The following is a 16,906-nucleotide window of genomic DNA, read 5'->3' as shown; positions in this document are numbered from 1 at the left end:
AATAGTTAATTTACCCTTATGAAAATTTTATTTGACTATTTTCACAACCATGGTTTTTTCCCATGGCATTCTTCTCTAATGTAGCCTACAAAATAAAAAATTAAGATTATTTAATTAAAATAAAATAGTCAATTTATCATCAATTGTCAATTTGTTATGCCAAATTTCAATCTTTTTGTGTGAGAGTTATATATATATATATATATATATATAGAGAGAGAGAGAGAGAGAGAGAGAGAGAGAGAGAGAGAGAGAGGATTAGAACCTTGAGTTGTCAATCTTACAAGTGGCTATTATTAGTAAAGGTAAGCCTTTAATGATTTTGATTCACCAATTTATAATTCTTATGTCTGGAAACTTATGCTTCATTTTTATATAATTATCTATTATATAAACCAACTTAGATTCATCTTAGTAACTTCCTTTTTGAGTGAAAAAATTGAAGAAATATTTGCACCTCTGAGTGCTTGATAAATCTAGGGTTAAAATAAATCTATACTTATAAATAAATCTTTTAGTAAATTTTTATGTAAATATTTGTTAGATGAATTTTTACGATTTTCTAATAAACCACCTCACAATATTGATTCAAAGTCCTACATGTCCATCTAGAAAAGCATCATTAACATACTTAATTTTATTGAATAAATACTAGAAAAGCATCATTAACATACTTAATTTTATTTAATAAATAAATCATCCATGTAGCACAAGTAGTGGAAGAATATCTAACCTTTGCAAGATGCGGTCAACGCTCTTACATTTGTGTACTTGCAACTTACTGCCCTTGCATACATCATGTGGACTGTATTAAACTTGGCCCTATGTTCACTTTCAAGTCATTGTGATCTTTTTCCTTACCAAGTTGTACAAAATTTATCCCAAGGCATTTTTCGTAATATTACTGAGCTTTCACATAAAATATCATCTATAATTTAAAATGTTAATTATGTTTCTAGATATTTATCATTTTGCAAGTGATTCACAATAATCCATTTCACACCTTTCCATCATTTAAAGAGGTTTGGAATCCTATGACACAAATATTTAACAATATGGTCCAGAGCAGCTCATCAAGAGCATCATCTTCACTAAATAGCTTTGAGTAGCAATTCATGAGTAGATTTAGGAGAACTCGGTGATAATAATAATCGAAAGGAACTTGAGTATTAAATGCATAAATTCTTTGCCGAGATAAACATTATCTTTAACAAATGGTTTTGAATAGAGATTTAGGATAAACATTAATAAGAAATATCAATATTTTATATTTTTAAATCATAGTTTAGGGTACTGGTGTATTTAGTTATTTAATTTAGTCGCATATTCTTGAAATATTTCAATATGATGTACAAGAGTGAAATCAATTATTTCACTTCACTTCTTGGTTAATATTTTTAAGTAGTTTTTGATTAATTAATCAAATAATGTTATTATATAATTACCTAATTTTAGATATAGAGAAATCAATATAATTATATAAGTTTTTTTAGATATAGAGAAATTGTTTTAGACATGTAATTTTTTCAAAATTTATCTTAATCACACATTAATCTGAGAAGCATCTAGTTGGATAATATCTCTCAACTAACTAGACCTAACAATCTCCTAAAGACTACGAATAGACTTATTCTAAAAATAAATGAGCACACTAAAAACAAGTAGAAGTTATATTATCTAACACTCCCCCTTAACGATTAGTTGTCTTTTAATCTCGATTAGCTAAGTCTTTTTTTGGTCCCATCAAAATGTTGACATCTATATAAAGGAACAACCATCCACTATAATGCATGGGTGTGTAACCGCTACAACCATAAAGCTACTAAGATGTCATACATACATTCAACCATCACATCTTCATACATGTATTTATACCTCTCCTTACATCACCATCATCATCAACCAAGGTTTTCTCAACTTGTAAGCATGCTCTGGGTTTTTTCAGCTTATCCTCAAGCATGCTATGTATACTTCTGCATTAGAAAAACTCAATAGGAATAGGAATCTGTATCCACTTCTCTCTCATAAGTGGTTTCTGGATTAGGGTGAACATTTTAGGGGTACACATCATCATTTGTCTTAGATATAGTTAAAAACTCCATTCATGGAGATACCAACTACATACTAAAATATTCTCTACAACCACTCTTTCTTACAAGCATGTGTCACACATATTACAATATAATATTTAGCTCTATTCCATAACATTCACAAACTTTTAACATCAATTTGTTCACATTTATTTATTTCAGGGAATTTTTAACGAACAAAATTTCACCAATTGGTTAGTTTTTGGACATTTTCTAAAATGATATTTTCGTATTTGGTTAACTTTTTTCCTTTTTGCTACATACATATGATTAAATTTATAATATTCACCAAAAATTTACCAATTTTAATAGTAAATTACATGTTTTTAATTAAATATTATTTATGATTTTTCAAACTAAAACAATTGTTTGTAATATTATATATATGCATAGTATTTAAATCCTTAAAAAATATCTTAATTTATTTGTTATTATTGTTCTTCCGACTATCATATACTGCCATCTTCATTATTACTAAGAGACTTTTTTTCTTTAACTCTTTATCATATTTTTATAATATTTAAAAGTCAACCAATAAAATTTCCTATTATTAAAATAACCAATTCCACCATATACTCAAAATCAATTACAATAATTAGCCAAACTAAATGTCATTATATTCTTTCAACTAAAACTAAGTAAATAACATGATAACTTCTGAAAAATGAAATCAGTGTATTGAAAAACATTCGTAAATAACATGATAACTTCTGAAAAATGAAATCAGTGTATTGGAAAACATTCTTTCTACGCCTTATACATAACTTACATATCAATGATAACTTCATCACTCCAATTTCCTTCCCAAGAAAACCTATGCAACATCAATAGAAGCACACTCCAAGAGATCCTTTTATCATGGTATTTTCACCAATTCATCTATTTCTGTGACACGCGCAACATGAAAATGGTGGGAAATTTCCGCAACCGTGTATTAGTTACATACCATCCCAGATGGCACACTCACGAGACTACTACAGAGAGTCAATCAACCTTTTATTTAGTGACTGTGGTGATTCATGATGCAACACCCAAATAAGCTTCGTGCCATGTCCAACCATGGTTTAAAACCCTACGGTCCAAGCTTCTTGATGCCATAAGTCTTCTCATTATCGAGACTTGAACGAATCCATCAATGTCTTTACTTAAAGAAGCCTAGAATTCATCATGTCTTTCAGCCCCATTAAAGAAAGATTCTGATAACATATTAAGATGGGATTTGACTGGGTGACTACGGTGAAAGATTCTGATAAAATATTAAGATGGGATTTGACTGGGTGACTATGGTGACCCACATGGATCAATTTAGAGTTCTTTCAGTTCGAATTCACGAAGGACTCTACACCTCATTGTTCTTCTTCCTCTATGGAAATTTCCCACGCTGTGGAAATGATCATAAAGTTGATGCCTACATTTCGATCCTACACCTTCATAACTTCGCCCACATAACCAGTGTCGGACACAAGTTATGTAAAATAGCATGTGCTCCTCCGTAACATCACTCAAAGACTACGAATTTGAACACATTTGCCTCATCAAGATCGATGCTGCCTCAAATCATGTTCGCAAGCATGCTGACAAATGTGTTGATTTTTTCATCACATGATACTCGGGGTCCGAAAACTCCATGGTTATGAGCCAATGTTGGTAATCGCAACCTAGGAAAAGAGAATCTAACTTGTAGGAGTCGTTTGAGTCCACAGGGAATATATCTATGACGAGTTCAAGACCCTACAATGTACAATCATGAATTGCGACGGAGGCAAAGATATCACTGTCCAGTGATTCTTATGATTCCCTTGATAACTATAATTATATCCGCAGCCTGTCCTTCAAGCACAAACAATGAATGCACCCGTCACATAAACACTAAAACACACCAATTATGGCAAAAGAAAATCTCACTAACAACAAATTACTCTACTCGCCTTCATCCCCGGCTGTCCCACGAGGGAGTTAGGCCCACACTCAGTCAAGATGAGCTCTGGCACCAAATTTCTGGCACCAAATTAATAATTCGAAAGCACCTTTGATTAAACAATAAAATAATGTTACAATATAAAAATATGCTTTTTTTTCTCAACATAGGGAAACTATTTTAGACTATTTCCTCAACAGCCAATCTAAGAAGCATGTAGTTGGATAATAAATCTCAGCCAATTAAACCTATCAACTTCCTAAAGACTAAGAATGAACTTCTTTTATAACTAATGAGGACACTACACACAAGTAGGTGTTATATTTTTTTTAAGTAAATATGGAGCTTTTACTAGCTATGGCTACGTGAACGAGTAAATACACAATATAAATTCTTCAAGGAAATGGATTTAGACATGATACTATACTTTGTGTGAATGCTTTTGCTAACTCAAATATTAAAATATTACTAATTTTGAACCTCTCAATCATTTTACTTTCATGGTGCAATTGTTTAGTGAGACATTCCACATTTCTTGTGAATTAGATGTCCAACCTTATCAATAAATTGGCGCACAAAGTTGTGTCTATGAGAGGCACATAGCCAACCTCTGCATGCATCTTGAGCATTTCATCCAAGCAAACCTCTACATGCATCTTGAGCATTTCATCCAAGCCATATTGTCTGGCTAACTTCGTGCTAGATGTCCAACCTTATCAATAAATTGGCGCACAAAGTTGTGTCTATGAGAGGCACATAGCCAACCTCTGCATGCATCTTGAGCATTTCATCCAAGCAAACCTCTACATGCATCTTGAGCATTTCATCCAAGCCATATTGTCTGGCTAACTTCGTGCAACCTCACATTGTCTGGCTAACTTCGTGCAACCTCACTCGTGAACTATATTTGAATTGGTTTTTTTTACTCCAGATAGATCAAGGTGTAGAGTTTACTAATAAGTTCTATCTATTGATAATTTTTTTGAGAACTTACCTTGTATTCCTATTCATATTTTCTAATTATGGATGTTTTGATATTTTCAGGAAGGAAAAGCTACGAAATGGAGAAAATATTGATGGCATATTTTTTTTGGTGGGTGGTGGATACATCACCACTGGAAAATACTATCTTTGTCTATGGGAAACTGAATTTTAGTTACATGTTTGAGACACTCCATGAGAGAGCATGTAATATTTTTGTAGTCTCCCTATCTCTTAGCAAAATGCCCGAAGGCATGACAAATATGGATAATGATTGTCTAAAATGGTTATTGTTTCTTTGGTCATTAGATAATGAAGATAACGCGCCACACAAGGAAGTCAAGCAATGATCGTATGATGTTTTCCCTCTTGAACTAAGGAAAAGAAGTTGGTGTCTTCATCCAGTGGAGTGAATCAAAGTTGGAGTCTAGAATTTGAACCCATTTCATATACAAGGACAAAAATAAAATAAATAGTACCAATAAATTACTTAAGGAAATTTATCAATAAAATGATGTTGGTGGGTGAATTCTTACAAGTTTTCTTCACGATTTTTTCACATCCTAAAGTTTAAGATGATGCTCTTTGGTCTCATTTAGCTTGATTTTTCCTTAATTGTTGATTGATTCTCTTCAGAGTCCTCTTGGGAGATTGAAATCACTCACACTGTAGTCAGAACTCTACATGGCAGTAATGGTGATCAACCTTGAACTTAGAGTATGGTGTTAATTTTTCTCAATTCAACACTCAACTCCCAAACTCACTTGAAGGAGAAAGCCCCAATTTTTTCATGCAATTTAGAATCCAAATAGATTTATTATTCTTCATGATCTATAATTCCAAATATACAGATGATCAAGATACCTGTTAGCTTATTTGTACATTCTTTTGGTCTGGATACTTTTGAATAGTACTTCAATCCAAGTATTTGGGATCTGTCTCAATTTTATTACTTATTAATAGGTTCAACCATATTATTCATTGTTTGGATTACCAAATATGATCTATAATTTGGTTGATAATTCATTATTCAAAATTATTATTATAACTAGATACTTCTACAAGTATGGATTAATCATAATCCGTGACACGCACTTTCAGATTTATGTCAATTGACAAATTCTGAAAAATGAACTGGAATTTCCTGAAGTTTGGAAATATACAAATTTGGTTCCAATTTGGCATGAAAATTTGAATTTCATTGTGGTCCAGATTTGAAGTTGTGAGCCCTAAAATTGAACCTCTAAGGCAATCACCTGCAACTATAAACTCTTCCTGGAACATAGTAAAGAAAGCGAATCTAGGTTGTGCTTAATACAATACAAATCCAACCACGCAAAAGAAAAAAAGAAATACACATACTCTAATATATACTCAAACTGAAAAAGGAAGATTACCAATGTAGACTTTATGTATGGTCTTCTCCTCCACACACCTCTCACACTCCCAAAACATTAAATTGCTCAATTACATGGAAAATATCTTTACATAGAACTCTTGTACACATAAAAAAATCTTAATATTATTTTGCTAGATTATTTAAAATATTCTTGTTTTGGATAGATCTATCCCTTTTCATAGGTACTAAATGGCATTCATCCTATCCTCTCTAACAATATAGATTCCTTCTAGATTTACAACTAGAAAAATATAGAGTTTAAATCAAATTTAAGGAAACCAACTTCTTTTGGTAAATGGATTTTGACCTAAGAAGGTAAGAAATGATATTGATTGTAGATGTTCCTCCATTAGACTCCTATGGAAGAAAATAACTATTCATGATATTTTCAAAGTTTGTTCCCTACATGGATACTTTTGATGTTGTCATCCAAGTAACATCTTCTACTTGTTGGTTTTTCCACTTGACCAAATACTAAAAATATTCTTCAACTTTGCTTCTCATGGATACCCTTTCATCCAATATTGTTTCATTTTGTTTTTGAACTGGTTTTGGTATTTACTTATTCCATCCATTGGTTTTATCTTCATCACTTACATGCTAATCTATCATAACACGTTTTATCTATTTGAATGGATTGAAATATGCAACATAAAAAATTGGTGAAATCTGAATATCACTTGGGAGTTCTAACTCATAAGTATTAGAAGAATTTTTTCTTAAAATCTTACATTGACTAATTTTCTTAAATTTTAATTTATTGTATTTCCTTGTAGGAAACCTTTCCTTCCTAATATATGTCATCAATAAGTCACCAAATTCAAATTACAGTTATCTTGTTTTCATATATGCTCTTTCTTTATACTTGCTACTATTATCCTACTCTAGTGCTTAACATTTTCTTGCAATTACTGCATGCTTGTTGCAAATTCTTCACCATTCCCAAATTTATTATCTCATAAATTACTCTTGGATGCATTCCATATACTACAAAAAATGAACTCATCTTTGTGCTTCTATTAGGTGAATAATTATGTGCAAACATAGCTTCAACATGTGCCTGAACCCAATGTTTGGGATTCTCACTTATCAAATTTCTCAGGATATGTAATAAGCTTTTGTTTACCGCTTCTATTTTCCCATAATCCTATGGGTTATATGCAGAACTGAAATTCGAGGTAGTGCCTAGTTTCTTCTACAAAGTTCTCCAAAAATGTCCTACAAATCTTGTATCTCTATATGAATTAATACTTGTAGGAAAACCGTGCAACCTTAAAATATCTTTAAAGAATAAATTAGCAACATTGGTCACATAATTAACCTTTGTACAACTATGAAATGTGTCATCTTTGAAAACATGACCAGAACAACATAAATAATGTCATTACCCCTTTGTTTTTGAGGCAACCCCAAAATAAAATACATACTTACAGAGTCAAACAATTATCTTGAAATTTTCAATGGCTAATATAAACCTGCATTTTGGTTTCTTCCTTTAGCATGCTGCCACACTTTCCTCCTTTCAACAAACCTTTTTAGATCAACTTGCATACCTAGTAAAAAACAAAAATCATTCAACAAAGAAAATGTTTTATTCTATGCAAGGTGTCTTGATAGCCCCCACTATGCTTTTCCCTTACAAATTGTCTCACATTGAGAATTTTTGGATTTATTTTTTTCTATCCTTGAACAATAAACCTTCTTGAATCGTATAACTCAACCACTGATTTATATTCATATTGATTAGATTTTCACACACTACTTATGCATCGTTAAAATTTGCATCAACTTTGTACATCTATTTTAGCTCATAAAACTCAAAAACAATAACCTGAAATTCATGTATATTTAAATTAATTCTACTCAATGCATCAACTACATTGTTTGATGTACCACTTTTTTGCTTAGTTACAGATATAAAATTTTGCAGAAATTGTACCCATTTATCATGCCTTTAAATCAATTTTGGTTGACTATTTATAAAATGAAAAACAATATTGTTAGTGTACATAACAAATTCCTTGGGCATGAGATAATGTCTCAATTTATTTAGGGCTTCAACTATGGGATAAAACTCCTTGTCATAAGAGGAAACTTTATGTTTTCTTAATTTTATTTCTCAATTAAATTTTCAATTGGTCTTCCCTCTTGGATCAAGACAACTCTAATAGAAGCTCCACTTACATTTATCTCAACTTGAAAAAAATTATTAAAATTTTGCAAGTCTAAGATAGATTGTTCTATTATATTTTGTTTCAAAATTTTGAAATATTGGTTAACTGCTATAGGACATTTGAATGGTTGTTTGGCTCTCTTCATGATCTCTACAATAAGAGAACAAATTCTATTGAATCTTCCAATAAATTTTTTATAAAACTTGTTGAGCCATGAGAGGTTCTTAGTTCAATGAAATTACCTGGAATAGGAAATTTGATAATGTCTTTAACTGTCTCTTGGTCCATCATCAAACCATCTTCAAAAATCTCAAAGCCTAAGTATACCAATTCCTTCTTCAAAAGTTACATTTCTTCAAATTAAGGAGTACTATCTCTCATTGCAAGGTATTTAAGACTAACCAAATAAGTATCATATACCATTCCTTTATTTGAATTTATATTAGGATATCATATAAATTTACTATAACAAAATTACCAGTAAATTGCATCAAAATCTTAATGATCAACCTTGTAAAAGTGTTAGGTGGATTAGAGTGACCAAAATGCATCACTATTAGCCATTTATGCAATCCGTGATTTGTTTTGAAGTTTATCTTCCATTCATCCCTTTCTCTAATACTAATCGGATGGATCCACTCATTAGATGAATCTTGGAGAAACTTGCTTGGCACCACTTAAATAGTCAATTAAATCATCAATGTGGGAAAGTGGAAATTTGTACCTGATTTTAGTTTATTGATGGCTTTAGAGTCTATAGACATTCTCCATCCTTTTTCCTTCTGTCGAATAACTATTGTATGAACAACACATGAGCTCAAACTCTCCTCGATGAGACCCTTATCAAACAAATATATACTTTTCTCTTCACTTCTTCATTCTCTTCTGGAGTAATTTTTTATGCTGGTTTATTTGGAAAACTTGATAAAAAATTAAGTATATATAATGACTAATTATTCTAATAGGAGGTAAAATATTACTTGGAAAATTATCAACAATGATATTAGTTAAGTAATCCAACATAATTATGACTTCTTCAGGAAAGTCATCTATGTTTGTATTAGTGAGAATTACCTTGGGCTTGCCAATCACAAAAAAATGTACCTCTTCTATCTTGACATTTGGCAATAGTTCCTTTCCACTAATTAATAGCACACAAGGACCAACTTCCTTCATTTTCCCTTCATCTCGCAAAGGTAAAAAGACATGTTTATGACCATTCTTCTAAAGTGATAGGTGTTCCTCCTACCATCATGAAAATACTTTTTCTCATACTTCTATGGTATTCAAAACAAAATACACAAGCATCCATGAACATTGTCACATAATTCCTCATTTTTATAACTACCCATTTAAAACTCCACCTTGCAATTTTCATTCACCAAAACTTGAGGTATTTTTTGTAGCCATGAAATTTTGTAAGGGGTAGGGTGTGTTATTCTCTTCAAATTCATTTTTCCACCATCTTAATAGAAACCAAATTATATCTACTATCACTATCAATCAAAACTTGACAAGACTTACTCTTTGACCTGCATATAATTATGGATAATATTTTCCTCTTTCTTAGCTCCTTATCTTCCTTCTATAATTTGATTACAAAAAATTCATCAATAATGACTCTCTTTCTTTAGGGGTTTCTTGAGTTGTTATTGAATTTACACTTTCTTCTCTTGCTTCTATCACATGTTCACTTCTTTGATTTATTGGATTATTTTTTGGACATTCACATGAAATTTTCCCAACCATGGTTCATGGTCACTGAGTGGTGGCTACATCCACGAGATATAATATGGGAAGATCCACCCAAATGGATCTACCCATCGGCCTAATATGTCAGGCCTAACCCCAAGGGCCTCAAGGATATTTGGCCCCATCACCCCCCAATTAGGAAGGTCCTTAGCAACAAGAATTTGACCAACTCAGCAATCCCTTGGGGCTTAGCATTCACATGACATATGTCCTAGTTTTCCATATTTACAACATCTAGGTTGATAATCCATTCCTCTACCTCTCCCTCTTGAGAAAGATCTTCTTCATCTAGTTTCACCTCCTCTTTATGATTGACTCTATTTTCTAGCTATCTTTTCTTTTCATTTCAAAGTAGCTTGATATGCATCTTCAACTGTCCTAAGGGATAAAATACTAATCTCATCTTGAATTTCATACCTTAAACCATTGATGTACCTAGAAACCTTTTAGCACCCTCTTCAAAATGACTAGCTCTAATGTTTAATTTATAAAATTCTTCAATGTATTCATTCCATAAATCATGTTTTTGCTTCCACCTTTAGACTCCAATAACCATTCCAAAAGTTATTCCTAAGCTCCTCTTGTAGCCTAAAACATGTCCTTCAATGAATTGATGTTAAAAAAAACTTATACGCCCTTTATTTATAGTGTTTGTAAATTCACTTATGCAGATAGCTTGTAAAATTCGTTGGGTTAACTTGATTGTACTCTGGTTGGCCATATTAACAAAGAAATCATATCTCTTCATTCCAATGGAATTAGAAGGAGTGTCATAAACCATTAGAAACGTGTTAGAATAATATTTCCAACCATATATCTTATGGCCAATTTGGGCTTCTTAATTGCATTAATAATTTCTTCAAAGATTGGGTATCTAGATGGAGCATCAAAATTCCCAAAAAAATATGTCCAACAATTTTCATTTTCAAATATTTATCTTGGACATAAATAGTGTCCCCATGTCTTTGAGATTAAAAAAAAAAACATATTTTCAACATTTTTTCTTATTTTTCTTCATTTTAAGTTAATTTTATTATTGATTAATTTAAAATTTGTGTTTTAATTAGGTTTTATTTATTGTTCCCTGTATGGGGTGAGAGGGAATGTTATGTGTGGGCTTCTCCATGCCACTTGTCGTACCCAACACTAGTGTCAGGGGATGTTCCAATCAACAAAAACCCCCATCCCACACCAACCCCCCTTGCATTTTAGTGCCATATTTCGTGAAGGGTTGTTTGAGGAGAACCAATATTTCAATTTCTTGCCTCCATCTTAGGTATGTCATTTTCATGTCGTGAAAATTAATCCAACTCCACTCCTATAAGTTTTCATGACTTCTTTGAGAATTTATGATTATTGAATGATTGTATATGTGCTTCTCAAGCTTGTTCAATTATTTTCCACAACAACATGAAATCCAAGAACCTCTATCTAGATTGTCATTTAGTTATGTTGTTTCCTTCCATAATTACCTGATGAATGAGAAGATGTCATTGGGAGTATCCAAGGTTCCCCACTTTGATGTTATGTATCCTACCACTCCTCTCTCACACCTTTGCAAGCTCCTAAAGGTTTTTCCTTTGGTATATGGAGCTCCTCGTACTTGATTTTTTTCTACAATTCCCATGCTCTAGTTTAACTATCCTTTCTCTATGTGATCTCATCATCCTTGCTGCTTCTCCTCCTTTTATGTAGTCTTTTATTAGGTCCTATCCATCCACCATGTCAAGCCAACAAGATTAATGTCAATGAGAGGATGATTATTATGATGAATGTGGGGGCTCTTTTGAATGACAAACAATGGAATCCTCATCTAAATTGTAATTCCTAAATGTTTCAATATATTCTAGCAAAGCTCATAGAGGCATAAACAAGTACTGTGGTACAATTGTATTGTTGATTTGACATAAAATTTATAGAAGAAGTTGTTGTTTGGGTCCTTTACACTAGCCATATTGATATTAGACATAATCATTATATTCATATGATTGAATTATACTCGAATATGAAGGATTTTTTGGGAAGAGTTTTACTACATAGAATTGAAGTAAAGGAGAAAATTCTCCTTACACTTAATCACCTGCAATTCTCAAGAAGTCCTTGGATCATTGATTGCAAAGGATTGTAGACCGTCCTAATATTCAAATAAATTTCCTGGCATAAGAAAGTAACCCATCATAGTGATTTCATTCAATCATGTCCATCAACATAATTTGGTGCAAATGCTTTGGTTTCATCTCTAGGATTTTTTCTATATTTGCATATACCATTCACTAAGATAGATAATAAAGGTTTATGGACCAAACGCTTAGCAGTTTTTTCTCTATTTTTAGACTTTAATGTGTGCTTATGAAAGAGATTATAATTTTCAACTCATTTGATTTCTCAACTGGAAAAATAGGGAAAATGAAGACTACATTTTTTTATATTGATTAATTAATAAAACTTTTAATTAAAAAAATAGTTTTTTCCTGGTTTTAAAAGTAAAATCTCTTCTTTGTTAAACTTTACAATTATATTTTAATCAATTACTACCATAAAAGAAAAAAATTCATTCGATCAAGACGTAATTTTATAAACAATTTTTTCCCATATACAAACATCATTATCCATATTAGTTTCTTACGGATGTTATGATGCATCTCCATCCAAGACATTCACAAATGTGTTTATTTAAATATTTGATGGATATATAGATACCATATATCTATATTTAGTGTTGATTTTTATTTCAATTTTTTAATTACATCCAATATTCAAAACATTCATAAGTCCATTGTTTTTTTTTGCGATTAGATGTGGGATACCTAGATACATCATTATCCATATTAGTTTCTTACAGATGTTATGATGCATCTCCATCCAAGACATTCACAAATGTGTTTATTTAAATATTTGATGGAAATACAGATACCCTATATCATATATCTATATTTAGGGTTATTTTTATTTCAAATTATAATTACACCTAATATTCAAAACATTCATAAGTCCATAAGTCCATTGTTTTTTTGTTGCGATTAGATGTGAGATACTCAGATACCTTTTCCACATAAATACAAAATGATATCTTATTTCAAAACATTAATTTTTGATGGAAAACATATGTAAATTTAGAATAAAAGAATATGCAGTTATTATATATGTCTAGATGCCCTGACACATTCAAATATGTCATACATTTCGACAACAAATTTTTAGATAATATCACATCTAACCAAATAAATTAACAAAGAACTCATCATAGTTAGCATCGAAATGGTGGATATCCTCATGTATTTCTAGAAACACTTAATAATAAATGACTATGTAACACATTAGTAATAAAATATTTGTATGGTGCATGCTAACCAAAACATATTTAGATTTAGAGAAAAGCGATGTGCACCTCAGGTCTATATCCCAATTATTTTTCGAGTGTTGGCTTACCTATGATATTAAGATCTTGGTCACTTGAGGAATGATTTACATAATAATATTCTAAATTCCTTGAGGAATTATTTACATAATAATATTCTAAATTTTTTATATTTTTTTAATTATTAGTTTCAATCTTCATGTCATACTAAAGTGTTATTTTATTATATCTTCTAGATTTATGGATACAAGATATATTTCCACAACATTTCACATCTCTCACATTTAGATTCTGACCAAATGAAAACTTACATTTATTATATTTGATATATATATCCAAGGTATCTCTCAATCCTCTCAATATGATATATACACTAATTCACGGGGAATTCACGCAATGAACCTTTGACATATCACATGCGTTCGTGACATACTAAACAATACCCCTAATTTGATTATATATTGGAAAATACCTCTAAAAATAACATAATTTAACCCCCTACCAATACAAACTAAATACACCTTCCCAATTTAAAAAACTCCTACTTTCACTAGATATCTTAGATATCCATTTTTTCATTAACATTTTTTATACCCCTTTATATTTTTTGATTAACTTTGAACTCCATTCTTTATACCTTCCAATATAAAAACCCTTTACCCCTCTATATTCCCCAATATATTATATCATTTTTCCTCAATATATATCCCCCAATATGAGCCCATGTGATATGGTTTTACTCCACTAATAAAGCCCCATGCACTAACCATATTTAAATATCAATTTAATATATAGTATTTTATTTAATAGCGAGTATTGATATTTTTTAAATTTTTACATAAACCTATTTGTATGAATCAAAAAATATTTTACCTATAATGAATTAAAACATTTCTAATAAATTAACATATTTGTATCACAATCAATATTATCTTTATTAAGAGCATTTATTTCCAAATCAATATGTTACTAGATTATATGTTAATATATTCTTATTCCTTATAATGAAAATAAGTTGTAGATAAACTGTCGATTACATGTTTGTTGTAATATGAATTATAGAAAATTTTGAAAAATAGAGACCACAGCTTCATATATATAAACGAGGCCATGCGTATATTTTCCACGTATTTATGATTTTATAATAATTATTTAAGTGGTGTTTTAAGATATGAATTTTGATTATGATGTTTTTTATTAAAAAAAAACTATGTTTACCTTTATTTATATATATATGATTGACAATTATTCCTAGCAAAATAATTGTTCCCAAAGAAATAGTCATATGTACAATAAATAATAAGTGGAACTTTTCGAAAACTGCTTTATAGAATAAAGTTAATAAAATATAAAAATAAAACATCATTCTATACCTACCACTTTACAATTATATAAAAATTATATTATATAAAATTATTAAAAGTTATTTAATTTAACATTTGACTACATGCACCACATATCAGCCTATGTTATAGGTTTACCATTCTCTTTCTCACAAAGTAAAACATCTTGTCATCGTATATTATTGATTTACCATTATCTTTCTCGCAAGGCAGTCTCTTTTTATATATGTATATAATATAAACCAATTAGAAATGTCAACTTAAGGAAAGAGTAGGGAATGAAACTTTATCATAAAGATAAAGCATCGTAGGCCCACCATTATCTTTCTCACAAAGTTAACACATCAAGTTGAATAAGTAACTCTGCTCTGTATACGAACCAGAATCTTCCATATCTATTTCATATATATATAATTAATAATGTCCATAGATTCAATGTCAATTTTAGACTAGGGAATGCAACTTTATGATAAAGCCCATCGAATTCATGATTTTTTTATCAACGAGAATTCATTATTTAAGGGAGTAGCTGAGAATCCTGGCATTCAGTTAGAGAAAGCTACTCGCATGTCTTTCTAAATGGTCTATGTTTGAAAATAGCGACATTCTTAATCCAATTCGGTGCCATGGAAACATCAGTGCTACAGTTACATTAAACAATATGAGAATCTTCTTTCTTTAGAGATAAACATCTCCATCAACAGCTCTTCCAGTACATCCCATATCATAAAAACCTCAAACATGGATTTCATGGAGGAGCCCCACGACAAATGGAATCATATGGGAAGGCAGTTAGGATGGATATAAATATTACAGGAGGGGAATTGAAGTCGGTGTCCATGAATACAGTTCCACATATTAATATTATCTGAGAGCTTGGAATCATGAGGTGCAGAGCCTCCCTCACTGGACGAGTGGCAAGCATGCGGTTAGAGCTCAGGGTTTTATATTTAATTCACAGTTATTGAGGAGCCCCACATCATCTCATGGGCATTAATTTAAGAAGAATCAGGATCCTGACCCTGCCTGATCTGATTCCTGGACCGATAGTGAAACGACGCAGTTTTCATTTTCATAAGTCAACAGATTTTTAATAATTCAAATCTATATCGATGCAGGCCAAATAAATCCCGTGAGTCGTCCTGATTGTTTCAGTCAACAACCGTCCTTGCTCGAGCCAACTGTACACGCCGACCCTGTTGCAAACTTTGATTGTATATCTAGAATAATTAACCTGGGCGGCAACAAAATACTGGAGATCCTAGAATATATATATATGTGGGGTTGAGACTCGGTCATCTTTAATATGTGATGGAAGAATGATTTTGTTATTATGGAAAAATATTACCAGGATTGTGCGAAGTTAGGTGGAGTTTGGATAGATTAGGGAATAGTTTAATTTCTTAAAGATGATTGTTATAGTCAATTCCGCTTAATAATATTAGGTGGAGTTTGGATGGTTGTGGGGATGGTTTAATTTTCTAAACATGATTCTTATATTCATCTCACTTATAAAATTTAAACAGGTTAAATCAAACCTCGCACAAATTAATTGACTAGTTTAATTCTCTAAAGATGACTTCCATACTCAATCTTAATAAAATTTAAACTGATGATCTGATGGAACTAAACCCCACACAAATCAATTAATTAAAAATACTAACCTGACACGATTAAAAACCAGAAATCCAAATCTAAAATCCAAATCTAAATATACGTATTAATCAGCTGCTATGATTGGATATTTATTTAATTGCTTAGTCGTTCAATTCTTGCTCAATTTAATCTAATTGTTTAATAATTACATAACATTTTACACAAATGAAAGAAAATTATGATAATTTATGTCATATCTCTTTCAGCATCATGAGATTTTAAAAAGTGTAATACT

This window comes from Pinus tabuliformis, chromosome 9 (assembly GCF_031772625.1).
Source record: "Pinus tabuliformis cultivar Carrire ecotype Pingquan chromosome 9, CPIR1, whole genome shotgun sequence".
In the NCBI taxonomy this organism is placed as follows: Eukaryota; Viridiplantae; Streptophyta; class Pinopsida; order Pinales; family Pinaceae; genus Pinus; species Pinus tabuliformis.
This window is presented reverse-complemented; position numbering follows the sequence as displayed.